We start from the raw sequence: 14,311 nt of genomic DNA on the forward strand, positions 1-14,311 counted from the left end.
ATGACGGCGACAGTGATGGTGATGAAGTTGATGATAATGGTGATAGTGATGGTGATGAAGTTAATAGTGATGATGATGATGGCAATGAAGATTAGTTTTTCACTACTGATAAGAAAATTTGGGACAAGCACTCCATTTACATCACCCCAATTGCAGATGAAGAAACTGACACTCCCATCATGACCAGTTTAAAGCTACTAATTTGATGTCACTGAACAAAGTGGGGAAGAGATGTGTGCAGTAAGCTCTTCTGAGCTGATAAGAGCTGGTGAGAGAACTTAGTTTACTTGGCCTCAATCACATGTTGATCATGGAGTCATAATCAGCTCCTAAATCAGGCTGACCCCAGAGCCAATATTAAGAACACATATGTCAACTCCTGCATTGGTTTATTTTCCTTTCCTCATTGTTTTATGGGTGGACTAAGGATTATTATGTATGCAAAGCACCTGACCCATGCCCAGTCCACCACAGCTTCACCTGAAATGTTGGCATTCATATTTGACATGATGATGAGTTTGTGACATGTTCCACATCCCCTAGTTAGTGATCTATAACCAACTGTTCCCTTAAAATCATTCTCGAAGCAGAGACCTATTTAGCCCCCAAACAAAGGAAGGGCTCTTCTCTGACATGTCAAGTGCTATGTACTAGAGACTCACAGTGACTCTTGCACTCTTTTAGCTAGCTGATCCTCCATCTAAGGGTGAAACTAAATGGAGAAACATTGACTTGGCTCCCAGTTAATGAGAAGTTGTTTTCCTTCCCATTGACCTTCTCAAGACAACAGTTTTGAACTTTTGATAAGGTCTTTCTTTATAGTCAGTGGCATTTCTGCAAGAAGGTTTCATGAGAAGTCATCAGATCAAATTCTGAAACTAGAAGACAGGGCACACTCCCGAAGACATTTTGGATTTTTTACACCATTCACTTCACAGTGAGAAAGCAAGAGAAAAAAAGTATGCCAAACCTCATAAGCTCTCGGCCTTCAACTAAAAGTTGATTATCTATTTCCATGTCTACCCTGCTCAGTCTTCCCAGATCTATAGCTGAGGGTAAATGGCAGAATGTGCCTGAAGTCATGAATACAGTTGCCAGTGATGAGACACTTGGCATCAATGGGCCTGTCTGCCTCTCTGAGGGAGAAAACAAACACATATTTTCTAATTGTCAAATGAGTGTGATGATGGCACTAATAATAATTATGAAGTCATCACAAAATTTTTAAAATTATTAAATGAGTTGTATCTGCAAAAAATCACTATAATATCTTAGTAACTCTACAAGTGTTGGTTATTAATTTCACTCAACCTGGAAGGAGCTAGTATCCAAAGATGAAAATAAGGGGTAGTTATTTGGGGCCATTAAACAGACCATCTACAAGTGGTTTCTCCTTGGCACTCGGTCACCTGGTTCAAAGAAGGAACATCCCTAGGGTGAGCTTTCTAAGAGGTCTAGGCTGAGGCTGCAAGACTTTTTATGACCTGACCACAGGTGTCCCTGAAAAACATTTCTGTTGCCTCTATTGGTTAACCAAGTCACTAAGGCCACTCATGTCCAAGAACTAGGGATTAAAACTCCACCTCTCCATGGGAGGAACAGCGAAATATTTGTACTCGTTTCTTATCTATCTAAACACACCTAGATGTGGTTAGAAACAAGGCCATCAAATAAGAAGAGGACATGACCCTAATGCCCTGGGAAACAGATCCTATGTGATTTTTAAAGTTTCCTAACGACCTTATAAACACTGTGAGTTGCTTTAGCAAATGCCCAACACCAGTAGATTTTTTTCAGAAAGTTTCCCAAAGACTAAAACCCAAGAGTTAGAAAGGCCTCAGATACCCTGAGTTATTTGGAGACAGAATTTCACTCCAGACGACAAGAGGGTTTTCTTTGTTTTGCCCCAGCTTCTCAGTTAGAGGAAAAAGGAATGATTCTGAGGATAACCTGCCCAGAATCTACCCACCTAGCAAGAAACAGAGGTGGGTTTTGCAGAAGTCAAGCAGGAAACAACATGAGCCTTGAATACGGGTCATGTTTACATGCTGCTCTACAATCCTTAAGAAGAGCTCAGGATTAAGAGCACACCGTCAAAATCTCAGATGACATTGCCATGCAGCTAATCATTACAAAACTCTAAGCTACATTTTTAAAACGTAGTCTGAGAAAATGAACCATAATGCCAATATGTTCAAATCCCCCGCCCATTCTTAGCATGGGAAATTGAGATACCTGGGTACTCCAGGCTCTCTGACAACACTGGGTAAATGTGACATCAGTGACTAAGAGACCTGCTCATCCTAACGGGCTACTTTCTTTTGATTGTTTTACAATCCTAAAATTATTGACTGTTGGGTAAACACCTCTGAAAATATCCCACACCCAGGGCCTTGCCTTCTTTCAGCAGTGCAGGGAGGAGGGGCACTCTATTTGACTATCAAGCTGCCTCCTTTGTGGACTCAGCATGGAGCCCTCTATGCTGTGTGGCCACAGAGGCCAGGAGGTCTGCCCTCATCCCGCCATTCTGGCAGTGAAAGGGATGGATACTGATGACTCAGTATCCTGCGTAGAAGCAAGAGAATAGGGGGAAGGGGCTGATAAGCCATCCCCCAGAAACAAAGTCAAATTAGAGGTGACATGTGGGCCACTGGGAAAGCTCCAGGCCATGGCAGAAGCCATAGCACTTAGCTGACAGGTTGCAAGACTGAACGAAGCTGACACTCGACAAGTCTCCTCTCCCCTTCACCTCCCTGACCTGCATACCCTGCCCACCTCCCCTCCTCCCCAAAGCCACTTCCTTCTCTAAACCCATTCCCTGGACTTCCAAAAGTTTGAAACAAAATTAACCACATCAACAAAACACAAGACAGCTGTTGGCGACCCCACCTCAGTATCCAATGGCATCAAATCATAGGAAGAGAACATGATATTCCTTCTCTTATTGAATTACCCTGAATCTTAATTGTCCCAAGTATTTTCTACCATTGATCACTGAAGGAAAAGATGAATCCAATAATTCAGTGATAAACTCAGGAAGGCTTCCTCTTACTATCTTTCCCTGCCTCCCTCCCTCCTTCCCTTCCTTCCTTCCCTTTTCTTTGTTTCTAAGAGTTCTCATTTTAATCTTCTGACCTGCATACGTGGATTTATCAATAGCTCTTCTCAGCCAACTCAGCCCTTGTATCAAAGAATAAGACCCTACAGGCAGCAGCAATACTCTGATGCTGGAATAAAACCTGGACCTGAGCCAGCTGCCTCACAAAACCCACCCATAATTCTGCTTTCCCTTTCCCCTCCCAGAGCCAAGAACCTCCCCAAGTATGTGGAAAAGAGGGTAACTCAGGAAAGTTAAGAACCTAAACACAGATACAAGGAGAAAACCCCAACCCCCCTGAAAAGCCCAGGATTCAAAAAAAAAAAAAAGGAAATATAAGTATCTCTATGTAAGTTTGGGGCATAGAGATACTTATGCCCGAAAGTACTGCTTGGTTTAACTGATATGACAAAAAGTTGTAGTTTCTGGAGTCATAAAGGTCTGTGTTCAAATCTTGTATTTGTCGCTTATAAGGGCGAACCTACAGCCAGTTATTTAACTTGTAAAATGAAGACCAGAGTTATTACATGTGAGGCTGAACAGGAATTAAATGAAATAGCATTAAATGAAACAAGATGATTGGCACATCGTTGGGCACAATCAAGACTGGTTTCCATGACAAGTAATTTACGTGCAAAGAGGCACCATCGCATATCGACAGCTACCTCCCGCTCCAAAAATATGACAGCCAGGCAGCACGCTCCCAGTTCTACTATCCCTGAAACCTCGTTTATTCAATCATTTTGCCTCCTTTTTATTTCCTCCTCCCTTCCTTCATGTGTTAGCATTTGAGTATCATTTCTCTACTAAGTCTTGCTAAGCGAAAGCAATCGAGTTATCATGAAGAACAAATGCTTGTTTTGTTTGTCTCAGGGAATATGGATCTTTTGCAACAAGTAGCTGAAATGCGAGTAAGTTTTCCTATGACCTCATTCTTCCTTTATTACAACTGGCAGCGTTTGTTACATTTCAATCATTACCTAACGGAGTTCTATAGTGGTTCACAGCCCATAATCTACTTTCACATTTTATAAAAGCACAGTGAGCCAGAGATTAAAGGTCCAACAAAGGGTATATCACAAGCTCATCTCGCTTTGTTTCTGATCAGTGACCTGCACCCAGGGCAGGACAATAGGGCAACATGGGGTGTGTAGAGGCATTCTCTCTACTGAGAGCAGGGCAGAGCTCTGTGCTTTCCACAGAGTGCAACTGGGGCCTGTGCATTTGGGACAATTTTGAACAGCAGGGTTCAGACTCAGTAGCCTTTCCCAGCTGAGCCTATTGATTCAGCCATGCAGGTTGTGCCATGCGCAAGCTCCATTATGTGCACGACAATGTAAATGGTGACCCTTGATGTTGTGTGGTGCACAGCCTGTACAGCTGTACATAATGGTCACTCCATCCCTTACACTTGCTGGAAATGAACACAGTTTGTTCAACTCTAAAACCTTAGAAATGAACTGCTAAGCCATAATTCCTCTCGCTGAACAGAATCAATGTCAGACCCTGCTTGGCTTGGTTTTTCTTCGATCATTTAACCTCTCCATAACTTAAATTTCTCATCTGTAGAAGGGCTAGATACACTCAGAGCACTTCTGGGGGAATCACCAACATAGTGCCTGCAAGGTGCTGCACACTGTACCTGGAGTGTGGCGGACATACATACATGCTCTCTGAAAGCCTCAGTTCAGTAAGCGGAGATCAGAAAGAGAAAAATCTGCCTTTGGATTGAAACCTGCCTTTGAAACCTGGCTCTGCCCTTCTTGCGCTGTGCAGGCTGTGTGTCCTTGGTTTCTTCTCGTCTGTAAAATGGCTCTAATTATGCTTCCTCAAGAGATTTTTGTGAAGGCTCAGTATACATATATATGCAAATAACACAGGATGTTGCATTAAATTCTCATTTCTTTTCACGCTTCTTCTCCCCAACAGCAGAAGCTAGGGGTGAGAGAAGGCTTTGGGGTGATGTTCAAAGTTCATATCAGGTTAACCAGGACTTACTGAGGTTTTGCAGTGTTTCAAGTTTTTTTCATGGGCTCTGTGAATACCAAAATAAAGAAGACAAAGTATCTGTTAGGACTTGTGCTTCTCAAATCATCTGATAGAATACCCAATTTTTTCTTTTCCAGTTCACTGTATTTCCAATTAATACTAATTATGAGAACGTGATATGACAAAAAGAATAAAATGCAAGATGCAAGCCCAGCTGTTTTTTTTTTTTTTTTTTAAGGTGGAGTTTCACTCGGTTGCCCAGGCTGGGGTACAGTGGTGTGATCTCAACTCACTGCAACCTCTGCCTAACGGGTTTAAGCAATTCTCCTGCCTCAGCCTCCCAAGTAACTGGGACTACAGGTGTCCGCCACCACGCCTGGCTAATTTTTGTTTTGTTTTTTGTTGTTGTTGTTGTTGTTATTGTTGCTGTTTGTTTTGGTTTGCTTCTTTTTTTTAGTACAGACAGTGTTTCAACCATGTTGGCTAGGCTGGTCTCAAACTCCTGACCTCAGGTGATCCACCCACCTCAGCCTCCCAAAGTGCTGGGATTACAGGCGTGAGCTACCACACCCAGCCCCAGCTTTTTATTACTATTAGATTCCACAGATATAAGATGTCAATGTCAAATTGCTCTAAAAGTTTCTAAATGTTTGCTGTCAATGTCTGTGCTTTTCTTACGATGGACGGGTAGCCAGCAGTCTGCAGACAGGCACTGGACAAAGGACCACACTGTTAGCAGCTCTGATTGAAATCCAGCAGTCGGCAAGGATGCATTTGTCTATGTGAATGAGGAGGCCATATTATCTCTTTCTGAATCCTCTGAGCACTTTGATTTTTAGCTCATTTGTTGCTTTCTCTTCCAGGCGCTATGCTTCTGGGAAGAGACTGTATACGCCATCCCTGGTCTAGAATAAATTCTTAATAAGCAGCCTCCAGTAAAGACAACTAATGTCTGGGTGTAACGTTGGACTTTTGAGAAAATAACTTATCCCTAAACTTTGCCCCCTCACCCTGCAATGCTTACTCTTGATAGTTGGTATGGATTGAATCCTTTAAATTGATCAGCGACCCACCCCCACATTTGTATACCCTCAACCCCACACACCCATTCAAAGCAGAATATGACTTTGCTACGCCTAAAAGTTTAGGTTTGCCATAAGGGCAGAGCTAGCAGTTATAGGAGTTTAGAACAAAGGCTGTCTCATGAAAGACAGCCCTGGGAGTCACCAGGCCCTCCATGCCAGTCGGGAGTGTTTCTTTTAAAAAGAAATAATTGTGCTCTTCTGACTAGGATGATAAAAAGAAAAAAAAAAAAAAGAGTACCTCTTTCTGAAAGGAAGCCAGTCACTGCTTTTAATAAACTCTTTGGCTACAAAGATGAAACAGGCAGACAACAACAACAAAGAAGATATTATTAACATAATTTCATGTAATTGGATAGAAGGGTAATATTTATTTTAATATTACAGAGGAAATATCCCACAATGCAGACCCTGGATTAATTCTTTATATCTTTAGACTGCACTTATCAAATAAAATTGTACTTATGGAAAAAGCAAACACATAAATCTTCCCTCATTGTTGGCGGGCAACCCTAGCAAGGGCTAATTGTATTATATATCTTCTGCAGCTCTGCCTAGTGTTTGCCAAGTCCCAATGCATTATTATTTATTACACGAACAAATGCAATTTTCTTCTTGGAACGTGAGTTTGGAATTCCATGAAAGCCTAAATGTGCCCCTTTTCTATTCAGGAGGGAAAATAAAGACCCCCAATGAGTGTAACCTAGAAGAGTCTTCTATGGACATCTAAGTTTCCCTTGAGAGACACCAAATCAAATCTCAAGGAGTGGCCTCCGGAATGCCACTAGGATGAAAGTAAAGTTCTTCTAACCCTGCTCTTTGAAATGTCCCTTTCCTAAAGGGAAAAACTTGCTATGGATTTGCCAGAATCTTAACCAATATTTGACTTGGCCCTATTTGTTTGTTTGCAGGGTCACTATGCACTTGAGTGTTCCATATATGTGCTATGTCCCCTCCTTTTTTAAAAAAATAAATGTTTATTTTATTTTTCAAAAAGAGATGGGGTCTCCCTATATTGCCCAGGCTGGTCTCAATCTCCTGGGCTCAAGCAATCCTGCCACCTCTGCCTCCCAAAGTGTTGAGATTGTAGGCATGAGCCCACATGCCCAACCTTTCCTCCTCTTCTAACTCTGTCTCTCCCTCTCTTTCTCTGTCTTCTGTCCTTTACATATGGCAAGGCCAAGTCCCATACTGAAGGCTGGCTGGTGCTGTCTTGCCCTATCCATTTGTCAACTAGTCTTAAAAATGCTACTCCGTTCAGACTGCGGCAAGCAGATTTTTTTCTTGCTCTCTGTTGACATTCTGCTAGGATTGGTGAGTGTGTTATATTGTTCTAGAACATGTTTTAGCCTAACCACATTAGTAAAATGGATTTCTGCATGTTCTATCTCACCACATTTCCTTGCATTGAGGTTTAGGTGCCAATACTAAATACGTTAGTTTGGGGTTTCTTTCTCACAATTATTTTCACATATATCTCTTTTAGAAAATTCACAGGGAAGATGACTAGGCAAATGGAGATGAATCTGATCAAATTTAGTTTCCTGCTAAAAGGACACTTAATAACAATGAGAACACCAACACAAAGTTATACCTCTGCTCTGGTTCAACTCAACTCAGCACAATTTGAACAGTTCTTATGTGCTAGACAATAGGTTAGGGAGTTTTCACAGACTATCCTATAGTCATCACAGCCACTATGGGATTCACAAACTTCACCTCAGATCTTCTTGAGGATGATGAAAATGAGATGCAGAAACGTTGGCAGCCACTTGCAGAGTTGGGACTTGAATCCTGACTTCCCAGCTTCATCCCCAAGGTTCTTTCCACAACACTACCCTTGGAAAGGGAAAACCCTTGGTAGGATAGACAGTGCATCTAGACCAGTGTGGTATGTTTTAAAAGGAATTTCTCTTCCACCAAGTCCAGAACTGAACAAAAGCAAAAAATGTAAACAAACACACACAGTCCTGCCCAGAGTTCTACCCACTAAATAGAAATACTACAGTGGTGCATTCTGATGGAGGGAGATCATTTTCCCTCTTTTCTTCATCAGCCCAAATAAATCTCACCACACACAAAAGACAATCAAAGACAGAGTCACAGAGAGAGAGACTCTAAGATGAAAAGCCAGCTTATTCTTTCTCTTCACTAACCTATCTGCCCATGCTTAAATATAAGTCCAACTGGCCAAATTTCCAAGTTGACCACATTTCCCAGATAATATATAACTTATATTCTCCAATTCTGGCAGGGTTCTCCCTGGTCCCTGAAGTTAGCGACTTCCATAGAAAAACAAATTTTGTTTTGAATGCCTAGCTGAGGAGGGGGTTGCGGCATGTTTGTTTCCTGTAGGCAATGGAGATCCAACTAAAGTTCAGGACAGAGATACAGTGAAAACAAAAGAAAAATATTCTTCTGTTGGCTTACCACAGTCTTGTTTCTGGACATAGCATGTCCCTTGAGTAGCAATGATACACTCTTTGGATGGAATTCACAGGTCATTTCTGCAAAGTTTTGCATGACACTGAGAGAAGGAACAACAAAAGGACAGCAATCGGTTGCATAAGTAAAGTCAGATATAAAACTTCAGACCAAACCTCAAATGATGTCACCCTCAAGGACCTCAAGGCCACAAAATTCAGAGAGCTTCCCAAAGAAGCCATTACCGATTTTCACAGAATCGAAAAGTACCTTGGACCTTGCTCCGTTCCATTCATAAAAAACATTGTTATCAGTGAATGAGCTCACCACCCAATGTAACTGTAAACTCTGTGACACGTTAAGTTAAATCATTGTTGAACTTAACTCTTCCCTTTGAACCCCGGGGAATATTAATATGTTCTCCCAAGGGCCAGGGAGGTACATACATGTCCCTGACCCTCCCAAAATGAGGAGGATGGAAACTCCCATTTATTAGCCAAGTACATTTGCTAGGTTGATGATGTGCAAAGAGGATTGGTCAGAATCCCATCCAAAGAATCAGGACCAGCTCCATTATTTGTGGGACGCAGGGCAAAACAAAATAAAAAACATGAGACCTCTTGGTCAAAGATCATTAAGGATTTTTAAGACAGTGACAACAGAACATTAAACTCAGTGTGGGACCCTCCTAAGCATGGGGCCCTGTGCAACTGGTCAAGCCACATACCCATGTAGCTGGCCCTGCTCACAATCACCAAGAAGCCATTGTCACAGATTTCTAATAATGAAGAGAGAACATGTCAAGAAAAGATATGGGGTTTATTTTATGATCAGCTGGCTTTTCAGAATCCTTCATGATATGGAAGAGCCGCCAGGATGGACTGTGTCTCTCTCACCTAAGGAGCAAACTAAAACATCTTGGTCCCGGAGGTCTTTCCTTTCTTAGGTTCAAAGAGAGAAAGGGGTGATGTGTGCAAGGCAACTGATGCAACAGAAGGAAGAGGGAATAAATGGCAGTGGCTAAGAAAAAATTCAGCTAACCTCCTCCATCCAGCAGGGAGAGCAGGCAGTGAGTGAGGCAGACAGAACTTAATCATAGCACTATACCACAGAAATTCAAGAGAGAGAGGAGTAGTACAAAGAGAGCTATTTTCTTAAAAGAGGACAAGATGTGGAATTAAAAATGTCTAGGGCATCCACACCTAAGCTCTACCAGGTGCATGGATAAAACACAGTTTAACCAGCCCAGAGCTGTAGCAGAGATCAAACTCTTAAATAAAAAAAAATAAGACTACTGGAGAAATCCTAAAACGGAGACTCCTAAATCTACTTTTCCCCTATGAATTTGGAAGACAACCATTTTTCAGTTTAGTAGCAGATACGTATCAAGACTGAAGAATCAAGTGCTTTAGCTTGTTTATATTTTTACCATGGTGTGTATTTACTATGTATATGTTACATTAAGTACATATTTTACATTAAATACATAAACTTTATGTAATAAAAAATGGTCATTATAAAGGGGATGCAGTAATAATCTCTGAACCTTTAGTAAGTAAAAAACAGAACCGGAATATATAGATATGGACACAACCAAGATCAGAAAAAAGACAAAAAAGCAAAAACCCCACAGTATGCATGATGCATAAAGGAGAATTATCAAAATATTAGAAAAAAAAGATGAGGACTCAAATAAGGCATATAATAGTTGAGTCAAAGCTCTTTCTTGTTCAGGGGACAGGTAGCAAAGGAAATTTCACTGCCCCCTTAATTTTGACTCTAAACTCAGTTGTGCTGACATATTATTGTCTCTTCTCCCAAGAGGGACATTAAACTAAGGTATCATCCATTCAATTTCAAGCAGACTCTGAATATGGTGGCCTCTGCATTTGTTTGAGAATAACATCTCGCCCTTCGACGTTTAAAGGGGCTGGGGGTGGAGGTTGTATTGCAGGAAGTTTTCTTTTCCCCAAAAAATGTACACTTTGACATTTAACAAAATTAACAAACATTAATTGCACATAAAACCCTCTTTGCTGAATTGCAGTGAGCCATTTAACCCTATGGACTAACCCACCAAAGAGCTTACAGGAGGAGAAGCAGAGTTGGCAATTATCAGACATTAAGACACTCAGCTGCCTACACTCAAGCTCCTTCGAGGTCAGAGAAAGCTATGTTGCAGAAAAAGAACGTGAGTCCAAATTAGCAATTTGGCAGCATTCTTCAAAAAGAAAAATGTAACCTCAGGACTTTCCCAGTGCTCTCAATTCAGTCTGCCAGGACGTGTCAATGGATTGTAGTCTTATTTGTACCCAGGGCAAGGGATGTCAATCCCTACAGCTTCCCCTTTCCTTGCATATATATAAAAATTAAGAAACTTTTTTTTCCATCTTCAATTTTGTGTGTGGGGGGGTTGGGGGATGGGGCACGTCTCTCTCTGGCTAATTGCTGATTTTCTCTTAGCCCAAGGCTATGACACTTTCTGTCACATCACTTTCCTCACCAGCAGTTCCTCATCACAAAAATCATCTCTTCATACTGTCTTCTCCAAGATGTGAGGGAATCGTAGCAGTCCATTTCCACTTCCTCTCCCCATAGGGCGTGTGCTTCTAGGAAACAGGTGGCCTACAACTGCAGCTTTTCCTCTTTTATCTTCCAGTGGGACGGGCTATCCATGCCATGAGTAAGGGCATGGGCCCTATCTGTCTTACTGACTGTTCTATATTTAGGGTTGGATTCCTCATAGATCCATGTAAGATTCTCAATAAAAGTATGATGAATGAATAATGAGTGGTGAGGCGGGATGATTTATTATTTCTTTTTTTCTGAGAGAAGTTTTCCCAAATACAACGAGTTCCAAAGAAATCAAATTTGGCCACCAGGGCCAGCTTGCAAACAGATGTTACCATTGCATTCTCTGTGGGTCCTATAGTAATTTTCTTTTGGGTTGTGTACAATTCATAGTACTGCAGCCCAATGCAGACAGACCCACAGAACCAGGGCATGAGACCAACTTTGAGAACAGCAGTCATTGGGATCCCCTTATCTCACTAAGAGCTTCTTCAGAGAAACGTAGGAGGTATGAATTGTCCGTCATGTAAAACATGGAAACCACTGTTGAGTGTTGTCCTGCCTTCAATCATTGCTCTGTTAGGAAGTTTCAAACACTGAGCATGAGGGATTGAGGAAAGGTTAGCAGATGATTCCTCCAGGATAGAATGCTGATATCACAAAGGAGTGCAAAACGGGATGAAATTTAAGATTGACAAAGTAGAATTAAAAACAAAATGCATTAAAGAGCAGAGGCAATAGTCTCATTTTGCATAGGCAATGGAATTATCCAAATTTAATACATAATAGTCATGCAGCTCTAAAGGCAAAATAATAGACTCAAAATACAGAAAATCAAAATCATCAGAAATAGAAGTAGAAATTAACCAAAATATCTGCGTGATATGAATTCACCACTAATGGTATTGTCTGCAGCCGTAAATGCCTCCTAGAAACAACTTAAGGAGACTAACCAACTTGGCCTCTAACTAATGATTCATCAAATAACCAGCTAAATAAAACAATATAAAGTAACACTCTTTGAAAGTTCAGATAGATAAACATTTAATTAAGATATAGAACATTTTAATATGTAAGAACGATTTAAAAGGTATATAATAATTTTGTATCTTACTTATAGAGAATACCTTTTTTTGCAAATGTCCCTGGCATATCTACAAAAATTATTTAAATAAAGTTCCAAAAACACAATTCCTGTAAACACCATAGTTTAATTTTTAAAGAGCAATGAGATTAGAAGTGTAGAACAAAAGATTAAAGCAAAACTTGCAATCATTTTGAGCAATCACACTTTTAAATATTTCATGGGTCAGAGAAAGGCCAAAATTAAAATTTGTACCTATGCTTATAAATATATAGGTATTATATAATATAAAATGCCAGTATATGACAAATAAATCCACATGCGATGTGTTAGAAGCACTGTAGCCAGAAGCAAGTTTAAAGCTTTAAATACTTTATACACTTACACATATGTATGTGAAGTGTGTTTAAATATTAGGTATATAAAATGTTTCTAGGCCAGGCATGGTGGCTCACACCTGTAATCTCAGCACTTCGGGAGGCCAAGGCAGGTGGATCACCTGATGTCAGAAGTTCGAGACCAGCCTCACCAACATGGTGAAATTGCATCTCTACTAAAAATACAAAATTAGCTGGGTGTGGTGGCACATGCCTGTAGCCTCAGCTACTCGGGAGGCTGACACAGGAGAATTGCTTGAACCTGGGAGGTGGAGGTCAAAGTGAGCTGAGATCGCACCACTGCACTCCAGCCTGGGCAACAAGAGCAATCCTGAATCTCAAAAACAAAACAAAATAAAATAAAATAAAAAGTTTCTAAACTTTAAATATTATCTACATATACTGTTACATATCATATACATACATATATTTATATTATTTATATTATTTTTATTAACAAACATGTGTTTGTTACCTTTTTTTCTCTTAAGTTGCAAAATAAAGCCTATGAAAATCATGGTGAAGGCAGGTGAAGGGGAAAACACAGGTAACAATAACTTAGTAAATTAAGAAAGAGAAAAAGCACATAACTAATCAATGTATGGAATAACGGATACCTTTACGTGGCAGGGCAGAAAATAAAACGGACTCTACGAAGTCAAGTAAAGTCAAGGAAAGTAAATTTCCTCCACAAAAATGAAGTGAAAGGGAAAGAGAATACAAAAGTACAATGTTTATACAAGGAGCAAGGCAGAGTTTTTAAAACAGAATTGTCTAAGAAATTCTACTAATTAATTTGAAAAACAAAAAATTACAGTGAAATGCTAAAGCATTTTCTAGTAGGCTATTAAAATTGATCTATCTGCTTAGATTAATAACTATTTATTTGAATAGAATTTTTAAGTTTCATGCAGTCACTTACATAAAATGGCCCAGGGTTCAATGAATTAATAGGCAGGTGATTTCAAGGATTAACTAAGTTTCACAATGTATAACCTTATCCAGAACATATAAAAAGGATAGAGAATTTCCCAATTTGTCTTAAGAAGTTAATGTGACTCTGTAACTGCACTGAAAGTATTCCCAAGGACAAACTGCAATTCACTCTCATTTAAGAACATAGATGTAAAAATTCTAAATAATATATTTTCAAACATAATCTTACAGTGTATTTAAAGAATATTACATACTAAGGAATACTCATACCATAATAAAAGTATCAGTTAATAATTAGGGAGATAATTCATAGAGTGATCCTCTTCAATCTATCAAAGAAAAGGAAACTTTTTTACCTCAAAGAAGACAAGAAGATATTTAATAATATTAAGCAGTAAATGCTGACAGCATTTTATCTAAATACTTTCTTAATAACATAAATAGTATCCATCTGTAATAGGTTGAATAGTGCTTCTGCAAAAGTTTATGTCCACCTGGAACCTCAGAATACAACCTTATTTGGAAATCAGGACTCTTTTTAATTTGAAAAAAACTCAAATTGTATTTTATTTTATTTATTTTTACTTTCTACTGTTTTAATCTTTTTTCTATTTTTACCTTTTTGTTTTACACTTACACTTTTTACTTTTGTTTTCTTTTTCCTTTTTTTAAGGATGTTAGGAAATATAATCTTTGCAGGGGTAATTAAGGTAAGGACAGAGATAAGATCACACTGGGCTAACGCGGGCCC

The sequence above is a fragment of the Macaca thibetana genome, chromosome 20 (genome assembly GCF_024542745.1).
Source record: "Macaca thibetana thibetana isolate TM-01 chromosome 20, ASM2454274v1, whole genome shotgun sequence".
NCBI lineage: Eukaryota > Metazoa > Chordata > Mammalia > Primates > Cercopithecidae > Macaca > Macaca thibetana.